The sequence below is a fragment of the Aethalodelphis obliquidens genome, unplaced genomic scaffold, assembly GCF_003676395.1.
Source record: "Aethalodelphis obliquidens isolate GAN/ISIS:26980383/991018 unplaced genomic scaffold, ASM367639v1 scaffold44, whole genome shotgun sequence".
In the NCBI taxonomy this organism is placed as follows: Eukaryota; Metazoa; Chordata; class Mammalia; order Artiodactyla; family Delphinidae; genus Aethalodelphis; species Aethalodelphis obliquidens.
Genome location: NW_020837988.1, coordinates 951,592 through 967,074, shown reverse-complemented (window position 1 = coordinate 967,074; position 15,483 = coordinate 951,592). Strand labels below are relative to the sequence as shown.

The window sequence follows — 15,483 nt, the reverse complement described above, 5'->3', positions numbered from 1 at the left end:
AAAGGTTAGCAAGTTTTGTTGGATTCATGTTTCACATCATGATGAAGTCTTAAAATATATAAAATAACAAAACTTTCACATAGCTGAAAGTCTGAATTAATTTGAAGCCATCTCAGAAACCACAGATAAATCAAAGTCCTAAATTTAAAAATATGCCATGTTAATTTAGGTAAAACATAAGTAGAGCATAAACAGGAAAATAGTTTAAGCTTCCAGATGAATTAGAACAAAAAGATTTTTCTCCAATATAAAATATAGTACAAAAAGTGCCATTCTCAATACTCTACTTTAGCCTAGAGTCTCCCATATATTTTTTCTTTTTTAAAAAAGAGCTCTATTGAGGTATAATTGACATACAAAGAACTGAACATATTTACTGTGTGCAATTTGATGAGGTTGAACATACGCAAACACCTGTGATACCATCACCACAATCAAGGTAACAGACATATCCAATACTTCCCAGAGTTTCCCTGTGACCCTTTGTTTTTGTTTTGTTGTAAGAACACTTAATATGAGGTCTATCCTTTTAACAAATTTGAAGAGCACAATACTACATTGTTATCTAGGCACTATGCTGAAGATATGGAAACAACCCAAATATCCATTAACAGAGAAATGGACAGAGCAGAAGTGGTAGACACATACGATGAGATATTGTTAACTCTTTAACTGGATTATGTGGATGGCACCTGGTGCAATCATCTTCCTGTACTGCCATATTTTTATACTACCAAGGATAATGGATAAATTACTTTATCCATTACCCTAGGGAATCTAGTTTCCTAAGAAAATATTTGACTTCCCTTCATGTCCACTTCTCTCCCATATATTTCTATTCGAGCTACTTCAATGGAAGTTCCATGATTACAAATATCTATTCTCTGAATGGTTACTTCAAGAGACACAAAACGAAAACTAACCACTATTTAATGAATTAAAGCCACTGACTTTCAACCACTAGCCATATCAGGATTTCCTTCACAAGTTGTGGGTCATACTAAGTATTCTCAAAAGACGGAACAGTAGTTCAAAAAGACAAGATTAAAATTAATGTGTTTTTTGGTAGTTAACACTGACAGAATAACATTCCTTAGACTAGTTACCAAGTAATTGAGAATGTCTGAAAAAGTTGTTTTAAAGAGAGCTGTAGATTTTTTTAATACCCCTACTCAGTAGTCCAGATATCCAAATACTTAAAAATAAATGAGAAAAGGAGATAAAGTAATATTTTGAGAATAATCTCATCAGCCAGTGTGCGTGAGCTGATATAAAGCATTTAAAACTTAGTATGTGGGAAGAGACACCCTGATATACCATACTAAGTAGTGGCCTGTTCTTCTTTAAGAATAGATTAAACAATCATAAAAAGAGCGATACTTAAAAATTGAAAAATGCTTAAATATTAAAAGTAATTCTTCTCATAGAAAATATTAATAAAAAGAGGACTGAAACATTTATCTACTTATTACACAGGGTGCATACATGAAACAACACATCCTTTTAAGTCACATGTAGCTGTCTTCTGTAACGATCCTACCTCTTTCCCTTCTTAGTAAATTTTCAAAATAAGTTATTGAATCTATGTCCTACCCTGCCATGTCCTCTCCAATCAACTACAATCTGACTTCCACTCATCCCGAAAGTGCTGTAAGTCAAGTCAGCATTGATCTCCTAGGTGCTCAAGCAGATGAGCCGCGCTCTGTCCTTACCCTGGCTGCTCACACTAAGACATTAGGGGTGGTGCTTTAAAGGTGCCGCATTTATTGGCTCCACAGAACCATTCTTTCCCGGTTCCTATCCGGTCCTTTAGAAATCTCCTTCACAGCTTTTTCACTAGCTTTTCTTTCTCTGCCCATCTCATACATGCTATAATCCCTGGGGTTCTGTGTCTAATCATATTTATTTTCCTTTTATGTGCTTTCCCTGGTCAATCCAATATACTATTAGTTTTTCAAATAATAAGGAGAAGCTCTGATTACCAATCTACATCTCCAGCCCAAACTGCTCTCTTGGCCTCCAACCCCATTGCAAATACAAACTGAATAGCCCTACCTCCAATTCAACATGCCCCAAACTAAATTCATTCTATTTCCCCTGAAACATGCTCCAGTGCAGGCCAAGTAAAGCAGAGGCATTGCTGAAGTCAGCTTCTTGTGAAGGCAGTTGAGCCAACTAAAGAAGGAGGTCAGTATCATTGCTAAGATCCAGCTGGCACAAGAAGCATGGGGCATTAAGCACAGAAGTTTCATCTCTTGCCACTGATAATGACTCCAGCTGGAAACACAATTAACTGGAACTCTAAGGAGGCACAAAGACGGCTCAGATTCACAGTGATGGGGCTGGAGGTCAGGGTGAACAGGGAGACAGAGGGCAGGGGGCAAAGCTTAACCCTGTGTTATCCTTTAGGAAGAACAGCAGGCGCTGCCTGCCACAGAGAATAAATAGCAAGTCATGGTGCTTATGAAGACAGCCTACCGTTGGTACGGGGGACACGATGACAGCGAGGTCAGGACTACGGAGTTTGTGCCAATGAGGAGGAGGGACTGTGGCTCATTCACGTGTGGGTGCCAAGCTAGCCCAGAAAGCAGGGTCTCGGTGTATGAGTAAGATTCCCTGGCATGCCAGTGCCTCCTTCCTCCTCTGGAGGAGGAAAACTAGAGGAAATGTAAGTTTCCCCTTTCACTTTTTCCTAATGCTAAAATACTTCAACGACAATCCAGAAACATTCTCCCAGCATCTTTGCTGATTCCAAATACTACAGAAACATAGACTTGTCACTATAAAAATAAAGAGATAAGTAATGAGACACATAATAAGCTTTAAAAGCCTAAACAAAGACTGACTGAATTTCTTCCTGCAAAAGAAACTTATACATATGGAAAATTTCTAAAATGTCTTTTTAATTTGTGTCCTCAATGTGATTCAAGTAGACATTTCAGATATAAAAAGGAAATAAACAATCTGTGATCATAAAAATGTGCTTAAAAATGAAAAACATGATTACCAAATTTTAAAACCACAATGTAAGAAGAGAATGGCAGATAAAATATAGCATAAAATCAAATCAGTGACTTAGAAAACTACTTCAAGAAATATTCTGAGAACACACAAAAAAATTAAGGGATGAATATAATAAATAAAAATGCAACAGATAAGGAAGATAAATTCAAAATCTCTCATATCAAAATAATATGAATTCCAGAAGGCATAAATAAAACAGAAACTGGGAAAATAATAATTAAAGAAATAGTAGTGACAATGCCAGTCAAGACTGCATTGGAGAAAAACCTAAAGGAACAACCTAGAACATCTCTTTTAGCTCGGACAAAAATGCAATGCCCAAAAAACCCCAAAAAATGTAATGCCATGCTACTGTCAAAAAGACCACAAATAAATGTTGGTGAGGATGTGGAAAAAAGAAAACCTAGCACCCTGTTAGTGGGTATGTAAATTGGTGGAGCCACTATGGAGAACAGTAAGGATCGTCCTCAAAACACTAAAAATAGAACTACCATATGATCCAGCAATTCCACTCCTGGGTATACATGCAAAGAAAATGAAAACACTAATTCAAAAAGATACATGCACCCCAATGTTCACAGCAGCACTATTTACAATAGCCAAGACATGGAAGCAACCTAGGTGTCCATCAACAGATGAATGGATGAAGGTGTGGTACATATATACAATGGAATACTACTCAGCCATAAAAAGGAATAAAATTTTGCCCTTTGCAACAACATGGATGGACCTAAAATGTATTATGCTGAATGAAATAAGTTAGACACAGAAAGGCAAACACTGAATGTTATCATTTATGTGTGAAATCTAAAAAACAAAGCAAACAAATATAACAAAACAGAAACAGACTCACAAGCTAATTGTTACCAGTAGCGAGAGGGGTGGGGGGAGGGACAAGGTAGGAGGAGGGGATTAAGAGGTACAAACCACTATGTATAAAATAAATAAGATACAAGAATATATTGTACAGCACAGGGAATATAGCCAGTATTTTATAAAAATAACTTTAAATGGAATATAATCTATAAAAATACCGAATCACTAGTAGTATGCCTGAAACTAATATAATATCGTAAATCAACTATACTTTAATTTTAAAAAATGTAATGTCATAAAAAGGACAGGAACTGAAGGTCTGCCAGGCTCTGGTTTCAGAGACAGCTAGAAAGAGCAGGAAGTATGACTCTGGACAAGTAGGAGAGAATCAAAGTTCCTCTAAGTAGAAGGACAAAGTCAAACTCATCAAGAAACCAAAAGCAGGGATGGAGTTCCTTGTTCTTGAGAAGAAGCTGAAAATCAGTGCTGGTGACCACTTTGGAAAGCTCTGGCTTATAAGAAGCTTTGTGCCCTGGAAAGGCAAGGAACACAGACATGGCCTCAAAGCCAAGGAACTAGACTCGTCGTATGAAAGGACAGAGTTCAAAGTGAAAAGAGGGGGCACAGTGGTTAAGAATCCGCCTGCCAATGCAGGGGACACGGGTTTGATCCCTGGTCCGGGAAGATCCCACATGCCACGGAGCAACTAAGCCCGTGCGCCACAACTACTGAGCCCTCGTGCTACAACTACTGAAGCCCGCACGCCCTACAGCCCGTGCTCCGCAACAAGAGAAGCCACTGCAGTGAGAAGCCCGCGCACCGCAATGAAGAGTAACCCCTGCTCGCCGCAACTAGAGGGAGCCCGCGCACAGCAATGAAGACCCAATGCAACCAAAAATAATTTTTAAAAATTAAAAAAAAAAAGTGAAAAGAGGCATTTGGTTCCCCAAATTCCTATAAACAGGAGGCAGCCTGAGAAAACTACTCAGCTTAAAACAAATCATTGCTTCTGTTAAAAAGCAAAAAAAAAAAAAAAAAAAAGATAATTCAGAAGGAAAAGTCAAGAACCCAAAAGACAGAGCAGAGAACCATGAAGAACACTTCCAGGAAGCAGCACTAAGCCCTAATCAAGAAACTGGCAATCAGCACCTGCTAGATTTCAGAATTTCTATGGAACTGTCATTGGTTTGTGTCTCCCATTTTCCCTGTTTTTTAAATGGGAATTCTCCAGTCCCTCTCTCACCACTGGGGGGGTGGGGGGGAGGTAACTTACAACTTTAGTTCACAGGTGTTTACAATGGAAGAAGCCACACCAGGAAAGTCTCACCTACACCTAGATATGACTTTTATTAGGTTTACTGAAGTATAATTTATGTACCGTAAAGCCATACCCATTTAAAATGTAGAGTTCCGACAAATGCATATACCTGTGTAACCAGTACAATGAAGATACAGATTCTTTCCATTACACCCAGAAGTTCTCTTGGCCTCCCTGGCAAGCAATCTACTCCCTCCCACAAACCCAGGCAACCTGCATTTCGCAGAATCTCTTATATATGGAAGCAAACAGAATGCACTTTTTATGTCTGGCTCCTCTCACTCAGGAAGAGAGATTTAGCCATGTTGTTGCATGTATCAAAGTTCATTTCTTTTTATTGATTAGAAGTATTCCATTATATGCATGAACCTTAATTTCCTTTTTGATTCATGTACTGATGGACACTTGTCTCCACATCTGGCTATTGTGAATAAAGCTGCTACGGACATTCAAGAATTTATGTGGACATACATTTTCATTTCTCTTGACATGTAGGAATAGAATTGTGAGGTCATGTGGTAAATTATCTAAAACTTTGTAAGAAATTGGTAAACTGTTTTCCAAAGTGGTGGGGGCACTTTATATGCCCATTAATGCTGTATGAGACTTCCAGTTTCATCTCATTGTCACCATACTTGGTTTTCTGTCTTTATCATTTTAGCCATTCTAATGGGTGTCTAGTGGTATCACAATTGTGCTTTATAATTTTCATTTCCCTGATAAAGGATGATGTTGTCCATCTTTTCATGTGTGTACATTAGCCATTTATTTATATATACACTTTGTGAAGTGTCTGTAAAATCTTTTGCACATTAATTGGGTTGTTGTCTACTTTTCCTTGAGTTGCACATACTCTAGACACAAATCATTTATCAGATATACGTATTTAGAATATTTTCTCTATATGCAAGGAGCACCGTCTATTCATGATATAATACCCTTTGTATATTTTCTGGATACAATATGCTAATTAAGAATTTTAAAATCTATATTCATGCAGGAATATTGGTATGTAGTTTTACATTCTGGGAATGTCTGTCTTCTTTTGAAAACAAAGTAATACAGACTTAACAAAGTGAGTTGGGAAGCATTCCCTCTTTCTCTATTTCCTGAAAAAAATTCATGTAGGATGATATCATTTCTTCCATAAAAGCCTGATAGAATTCACCAAGGAAACCATCTGGGCTTACAGATTTCTTTATAGGAAGGTAGTTAATTATAAAATAAACTTCTTTGGTTAACTATAGGGATACTCAGATTCCCCATTTCTTCTTGTCTTTTAAGGAATTCTTCTATTTCATCCAAATTTTCACTGATACAAAGTTGTTTATAATAGCCTCATTATACTTTTTTTTTTTTGGCCATGCCACGTGCTTGCAGGATCTTACTTCCCTGACCAGGGATCGAACCCGGGCCCCTAGCAGTGAAAGTGAGGAGTCGTAACCACTGGACCACGAGGGAATTCCCACCTCATCGTATTCTGAATGTCTGTAGGATCTGTGTGGAGCCTCCTCTTTCATTCATTCCTGACATTGCGAATTTGTGTTTTCTCTCCCATTTTATATTTTTAACTGTGGCAAAATACATGGAACATAAAATTTACCATCTTAACCACTTTTTTTTTTTTTTCTTAACCACTTTTAAGTGTTCAGTTCAGTGGTTGGAAGTACAATCACAGTGTTGTGCTACCACCATCACCATCCATCTCTAGAGTTGTTCCATCTTCCCAAGACAGAAACACCTTACCTATTAAACAGTAACTTCCCTTTCTCCTCTCCCCTCAGCCCCTGGCAAACACCATTCTACTTTCTGCCTCTATGAATTTATACTTCATATAAGTGGAATCATACAGTATTTTTCATTCTGTGACTGGCTTATCTGCCTTAGCATAATACCTTCAAGGTTCACCCATGTTGTAACGTGGGTCAGAATTTCCTTCCTTTTTAAGGCTCAAGAATATTCCATTGTATCATATGCCACATTTTTATGCATTCAGCCATTGACGGATACTTGGGGTGCTTCCATCTTTTGGCTACTGAAAATAATGATGCTATGTCCAAGGCTATACAAGTATCTGTTTGGGTCCCTGTTTTCAATTATTTTGGATATATACATGGAAGTGGGATTTCTGTATGATATGGTAATTGTATTTTTAATTTTTTTGATGAGCTGCTGACGGTGTTCAACCACAGCTACACTATTTTACATTCCCACCAACAGCACAGAGGGGTCCAACTTCTCCACATCCTTGCCAAACACTTGTTTTGTTTGTTTGTTTTATAGTAGCCATCCTAATAGATGGCATCTCATTATGGTTTTGACGTGCATTTCCAGAATGATTACTGATCAATTTTTTGGAGAAATGTCTATTCAAGTCCTTTGCCCACTTTTTAATCAGGTTGTTTGTTTTTGTTGTTGTTGAATTGTGGGGTTCTTCACATACTCTGGATATTAACGCTTTTTCAGGTAGGTGATTCGCAAATATTTTCTCCCATTCCATGGGTTGCCTTTTCACTCTGCTGATTGCGTCCTTTGATGCACTAAAGTTTTTAATTTTGACATGGTCCAATTTATCTACAGCTTTTTTTGGTTGCTGCTTGTGCTTTTGGTATCATATCCAATAAATCAATGCCGAATCCATCGTCATGAAGCTTTCCCCCGATATTTACCTTTAGGTATTTGATCCATTTTGCGTTAATTTTTTTGTTTTTGTTTTTGTTTTTTGCGTTACGCGGGCCTCTCACCATTGTGGCCTCTCCCGTTGCAGAGCACAGGCTCCGGAAACGCAGCCTCAGTGGCCATGGCTCACGGGCCCAGCCGCTCCGCGGCATGTGGGATCTTCCCGGACCGGGGCACGAACCTGCGTCCCCTGCATCGGCAGGCGGACTCTCAACCACCGCACCACCAGGGAAGCCCACTTAATTTTTATATATAGTAAAAAGTAAGAGTCCAACTTCATTCTTTTGCATGTGAATATCCAGTTTTGCCACGCCATTTGTTGAAAAGACTGTCCTTTTCCTATTGAATGGTCTTGGCACCCTTGTCAAAAATCATTTGACCATATATGCAAGGGCTTATCTCTGGGCTCTCTATTCTAATCTATTAGTCTATATGTCTGTCTTTATGCCAGTACCAGACTTTTTTACTAATTTATCCAATCATTAATTTGTTCATTCATTCATATTCATTTAACAAATAACTGAGTTATTAACTGTGCTCCATGGTACAGTGACAGGCCTTAGGAATATAATTGTGAGCAAGACAGTCTCTCTCCTCAAGGAGCTTTGTGAATAGGAACCACAGACTGATATCAGAGCAGACGACACCCCTTCTATAGTTTGTTAAAGATCATTCCCAACAGTCTTTGCATCATCTTCATAAAACATGAAGTCATAAGGAAAAAAAAAACGCTTTATTGATTGCTACATACAGGTACCTAAGTACCGTGGCCTCTATATCATTAACACTGACAAATTGTGGTGCCTCGCTTACCAAATTTGGTCAATGTATTATGTGTTAACGGGCACACTCACATTTACAGTGCTGTCTGTCCTTTGTATAGAGGTTGGTTTGGGTACATTTCCTCTTTGCTTCAACAAATACCGAGTACAAAGAACTACTAGAATCTCCAAAGGTGTGTGGACTTATATATATTTTTGGTGCTCTCTCCAAATGAATTTAGCATCTCAGTATAGCCAAGCAAGAAACGTATTTAATTCAAAAACTGCTAGTTATTTTTTATTTAAAATGCAAAAAAAAAATATGTTCATTACAAAAGGTAAATAAAACTGGCAACAGATCTAGCTTCCCACATTTCCCAGCACAAACACCAAATGTGAAAGTGAACTGTAGGGTTGTGTACAGTTCTCTCTTTCCTTCATGTATCTTAGACTAGCATCAGCATTGACCGTCCTGCAAAATAGCCTTGTTTCCCAGAAACAGGAAGACTACTATACCTGGGTTGGGAAATCCATCCTTGCTATATCCAAAATATTTACATGGTTGTAACATTTCTGATGTTTTTTTTTCAACTCTAGCAATTTTATAGCCACTTTTTACCTCTTCTTCTTTCCACACCTCTAATCTCTATTACGAGGTGCTAGCTACTAGAAGGGAGGTAAGATTAAAGCTGCACACTGGTGCAGAAAGCTCACTCTATCCTTTGAGGATAGCACGACACTGTTTAGATTACTGTGGCATTGTAGGAAGTTTTGAAATTAGAAAATGTTAGAATTCCAGTTTTGCTTTTCTTTTCCAAGACTGTTTCAGCTATTCAGTGTCACTTGAGATTCCATATGACTTTTAGGAAGTATTTTTCCTTTTCTGAAAAAAAAAAGCCACTGGAATTTTGATAGGGATTGTATTGGGTTGGCCAAAACGTTCATTCGGGTTTCCCATGTTACCCAACCCAATATTATTCAATATATCACTTTGGGTTGTATTGTACATCTTAATAATATTAAGTCTTCCAATCCATGAACTCATGTCTTTCCATTTACTGGTGTCTTTTTAAATTCCTCTCAACAATATTTTGTAGTGTTTTTAGTGTACAAGTCCTTGGTTAAGTTTATTCCTAAGTATTTTATTCTTTTTGACACTGTTGTAAATGGAACTGTCTTCTTAATTTCCTTTTCAGATTGTTCACTGCTACTGTATAAAATTGTGACTGATTTTTATTTGTTGGTTTTGTATCCTGCTACTTTATTGAATTTGTTTATTAGTTCTAATAGTTTTTTGTGGAATATTTAGTTTTCTGTATGTAAGATTATATCATTTGTGAACAGAGATCATTTTTCTTCTCTTTTCAATTTCGATGACTTTTCTTTTTCTTGCCTCATTGCTCTGGTTAGGACTTCCAGTACTAGGTTGAATAGAAGTGATGAGAGTGGGCATCCCTGTCTTACTACTGCTCTTAAAGGTAAAACTTTTGCTTTCACTCTTATGTATGCTGTTAGCTGTGGCCTTTTCATATACGGCCTTTATTCTTTTGAGGTAGTTTCCTTCTATTCATAGTCTGTCAAGTATTTTTATCATGAAAGAGTGTTAAATTTTGTCACATGCTTTTTCTGCATCAATTGAGATGATCACGTGTTTCTTTTCCATCATTCTGTTAATGTGGTGTACTATAATGATTGTTCCATTTGTCAAATTTTCCTTGCATTCCGTGAATATATCCCACTTTGTCATGGTGTATAATCCTTTTAATGTTCTGTTGAATTGTTTGCTAGTATTTTTTTCAGGGTTTTTTCATCAATATTCATCAGGAATATTGGTTTGTAGTTTTCTTGTAGTGTCTTTGTCTGGCTTTGGTATCACAGTAATGCTGGCCTCATACCATGAAGCTGGAAGTATTCCCTCCTCTTCAATTTTGGAAGAGTTTAAGAGTTTGGATTGGTGTTAACTATTCTTTAAATGTTTGACAGAATTCACCAGTGAAGCTATCTGGTCCTAGGCTTTTCTTTGTTGGAAGGTTTTTGAATACTGCTTCAATCTCCTTACTAGTTATAGGTCTGTTCTAGAAATAGAAATAGATTTTCTATTTCTTCATGATTCAGTCTTGGTAGACTGTGTTTCTAGGAAATTATCCACTTCATCTAGGCTACCCAATGTGTTGGTTTACGACTGCTCATTGTACTCACTTATAATGTTTTATTTCTGTAAAATCAGTTACAATGTCTCTTCTTTCATGTCTGATTTCAGTTGTCTTCCTTTTTTTCTAGTGGTTTCCATGATTTTCTCTAATGTTTTCCCATTTTCTGTTTTATTTCCTTTCTTCTGCTAGCTTCAGAGTTTGTTCTTTTCCTAGTTCCTTAAGATGTAAATTTAGGTTGTTGATGTCAGATTTTTCTTTTTTAATGTAAGATTTTACAACTATAAATTCCCCTCATAGCACTGCTTTCACTGCATCCCATAAGTTTTGGTATGTTGTGTTTTCATTTTCACTTGTCTCAAGATATTTTCTGATTTCCCTTTTGATTTCTTTTTTGACTTCTTGACTATGAGTGTGTTATTTAATTTCCACATATTTATGAATTTTCCAGTTTTACTATTGATTCCTAGTTTCCCTACACTTTGATCAGCAAAGATACTCTGTATGATTTCAATCTTTTAAAATATATTAAAACTGGTTTTGTGGACTATCAAATGGTTTTATCCTGGAGAATATTCCATGTGCACTTGAGAAAAATGTATTCTACTGCTGTTGGATGGAATGTTCTCTATATATTGGTTTGGTCAAATTGGCCTGCAGTGTTGTTCAAGTCCTCTGTTTCTTTATGATCTTCTGATTGTTCTAACCATCACTGAATGTGTGGTACTGAAGTTTTCTTACCACTATTGTAGAGCTATTTCTCCCTCCATTCTGTTGATGTTTGACTCATATATTTAAGACTTCTGATGTTTGGTGCATGTATGTGTATAACTGTTACATCTTCCTGGTTCATTGACCCTTTCATCATTATATAAGTTCATTCTTTGTCTCTTGTAACAGGTTATTACTTAATCTATTTCTTATAGTACAAATCCACTCCTGCCCTCTTTTGGTTACTATTTGCATGGAATATCTTTTCCATCCTTTCACTTTCAACTTGGATGTGTCCGTAGATCTAAAGTGAGTCCCTTGTCCCTTGTAGGTAGCATATAGTTGGATATCATTTTATTCAACTGCCTTTGTAACCCTATAAAAAATAAAAAGTGGAGTTGTAAACCAGAATTACCATTCTACAGGTTTTTATATTTACCAATGTATTTCTCTCTTTTTATTTCATGAGTCTAACTAGAATTTATCAATTTTATTTAACTTAAAAAATAAAACAATGTTTGCCTCCATTGACTTTATTGTTTTCCTGTTGCACTGATTTCCACTCTTATCTATTTTATTTCCTTCATTCTGCTTACACTGGATTCACTCAGCTCTTATTCTTCCATCTTCCAAAGGGAGAAGTTGTGACCACTGATTTTGGATTTTTCTTCTTTTCTGACACAAGCATTAAAAACTCTAAATTTCCCTCTAAGCTGCATCTCATAAATTTTGATATGTTGTATTTTCTTTATCATTTGGTTCAAAATTTCTATAAACCCTTGTGATTTCTTTCGTGACAAATAGGTTATTTAGAAGTGAGTTTTTTTAATTTATAAACGTTTGACGGCTTTTCTGGATGTACTATAATTGTTTCTTATTAAATTCCGATGAGATCAGAAAACATGCTCCGTGTGACTTCCATCCTTTGAGACCAACTGAATTTCTTTTACGACCCAGACGTGACTTATCCCGATGAACATACCATGCGCACTTGAAGAATGTGTAATCTGCACTTATTGCATGGGGTATTCCTTAGATGTCAACCAGGTTGAGGTAGCTCAGAGTACTGTTCAAACCCTCTAAACCCTTGTTGATCTCTGGTCATGTTGCTCCAGAATCCCTAAGAAAGGGATGTTAAAATCTGCAACAATGGCTGTACATTGTCTATGTCTCTCTTTAGCTCTTGTTACTTTTTGGTACGTGTATTTTTTTTTTAAAACAGATCTTTACTGGAGTATAACTGCTTCACAATACTGTGTTAGTTTCTGTTGTACAACAAAGTGAATCAGCCATATGCATACATATATCCCCATATCTCCTCCCTCTTGCGTCTCCCTCCCTCCCTCCCCATCCCACCCCTCTAGGTCGTCGCAAAGCACCGAGCTGATCTCCCTGTGCTATGCTGCTGCTTCCCACGAGCTAACTATTTTACATCCGGTAGTGTATATATGTCGATGCTGCTCTTACTTCGCCCCAGCTTTCCCCTCCCCACACTGTGTCCTCATGTTCATTCTCTACGTCTATGTCTTTATTCCTGCCCTGCCACTTGGTTCATCAGTACCATTTTTTTTTGGTTCCATATATATGTGTTACCATACAGTATTTGTTTGTCTCTTTCTGACTTACTTCACCCTGTATGACAGACTCTAGGTCCATCCACCTCACTACAGATAACTCAATTTCATTTCTTTTTATGGCTGAGTAATATTCCATTATATATATGTACCACATCTTCTTTATCCATTCATCTGTCGATGGACATTTAGGTTGCTTCCATGTCCTGGCTATTGTAAATAGTGCTGCAATGAACACTGTGGTACATGTCTCTTTTTGAATTATGGTTTTCTCAAGATATTCGCCCAGTAGTGGGATTGCTGGGTCATATGATAATTCTATTTTTAATGGAGCTGGGGGAATCAGGCTCCCCAATTTCAGACTATACCACAAAGCTACAGTAATCAAAACCGTATGGTACTAGCACAAAAACAGAAATATAGATCAACAGATAGAAAGCCCAGAGATAAACCCACTCACATATGGGCACCTAATTTACGACAAAGGAGGCAAGAACATATAATGGAGAAAAGACAGTGTCTTCAATAAGTGGTTCTGGGAAAACTGCACAGCTACATGTAAAAGAATGAAATTAGAACAGTACCTAACACCATACACAAAAATAAACTCAAAATGGATTAAAGACCTAAATATAAGACCAGATATACTATAAAACTCTTAGAGGAAAACAAAGGAAAAGCATTCTTTGACATAAACCACAGCAAGATCTTTTTTGACCCACTTCCTAGAGTAACAGAAATAAAAATAAAAATAAACAAATGGAACCTAATAAAACTTCAAACCTTTTGCACAGCAAAGGAAACCATAAACAAGATGAAAAGACAACCCTCAGAATGGGAGAAAATATTTGCAAATGAAACAACGGACAAAGGATTAATCTCCAAAATATACAAACAGCTCATGGAGCTCAATATCAAAAAAAACAAACAATCCAGTTAAAAAATGGGCGGAAGACCTAAATAGACATTTCACCAAGGAAGACATACAGATGGCCAAAAGGCACATGAAAAGATGCTCAACATCACTAATTATTAGAGAAATGCAAATCAAAACTACAATGAGGTATCACCTCACACTGGTCAGAATGGCCATCATCAAAAAAATCTAGAAACAATAAATTCTGGAAAGGGTGTGGTGAAAAGGGAACCCTCCTGTACTGTTGGTAGGAATGTAAATTGATACAACCACTATGGAGAACAGTATGGAGGTTCCTTTGCTACACGTATTTTTGAAGCTCTATTATTTGATGCATATACACTTATAACTGTTATGTCATGGTTATGAATTGACCCCTGTATCATTACAAAATGATTCTATTCATCTCTGGTAATTCTCCTTGTCTTAAAGTCTATTTTATCTGATATTTAATATGGCCATTCCAGCTTTCTTATGTTTGTTGCTCCCATTACACATCTCTTTACATCCTTTTAGTTTTAATTTACTTGTCCTTGTATGTATGTCTCTTACAGACAACATACAGTTTGTTCATGCTTTTTGATCCAGTCTAACAACCACTACCTTTAGATTAGAGTGTTGAGTCCATTTACATTTAACGTAATCACTGATACGGTTCTATTTACTCTGCCATTTTGCTATTGGTTTTACATTTGTCCCATCTTTCTTTGTTCCTGTTCTTTCTCCCCTACCTCCTTTGACTGTGTTCATTGACTATTTCATTGTATTCCATTTTAATCCCTCTAGTTATATTTCTTTCTAGTTGTATGCCTATTATACTTTTAGTACTTGTCCGAGGTATGTGCTAGGCTAGCAGTCCCCAACCTTTTTGGCACCAGGGACCGGTTTTGTGGAGGGCAGTTTTTCCACGGACGGGGGGTGGGAGGGGAATGGTTCAGGTGATAATGTGACCGACGGGGAGCAGCAGATGAAGGTTGCTCACTTGCCCACCGCTCACCTCCTGCTGTGCGACCCGGTTCCTAACAGGCTGCAGACCGTTATCGGTCCATAGCCTGGGGGTTGGGGAACCCTGTGCCAGGCAATATCTAATATGCCTCCCAGTTATCCCAAAATCCCTTGTGTAATGCCCTTTTCTTGAGTGTGGACTGAACCTAGTGACTTACTTCTAATAACCAGAATCTGGCAAAAGTGATGGATTATCACTTCGAAAACGACCTTATGAAAACCCTCTGGCTTTGGGCTTCCCTGGTGGCGCAGTGGTTGAGAGTCCGCCTGCCAATGCAGGGGACACGGGTTCGTGCCCTGGTCCGGGAAGATCCCGCGTGCCACGGAGCGGCTGGGCCCGTGAGCCATGGCCGCTGAGCCTGCGCGTCCGGAGCCTGTGCTCCGCAACGGGAGAGGCCACAACAGTGAGAGGCCCGTGTACTGCAAAAAAAAAAAAAAAAAAAAAAAGACTCTCGCTTCCATCTTGCTTACTTCCTCTGACGGAAGCCAGCTGCCCTATTGTGGGCTGTCCTACAGAGAAGTCCAGAAG

At 37.7% G+C, this 15,483-nt stretch overlaps 1 protein-coding gene across 26 annotated transcripts in view; it reads right to left on the bottom strand.

Annotated features, from left to right (window-relative positions):
* The window catches only part of CEP112 (centrosomal protein 112), a 422,076-nt gene that overhangs the window by 382,212 nt on the left and 24,381 nt on the right, over positions 1 to 15,483 (bottom strand). The gene's annotated exons all lie outside the window — the stretch shown is intronic.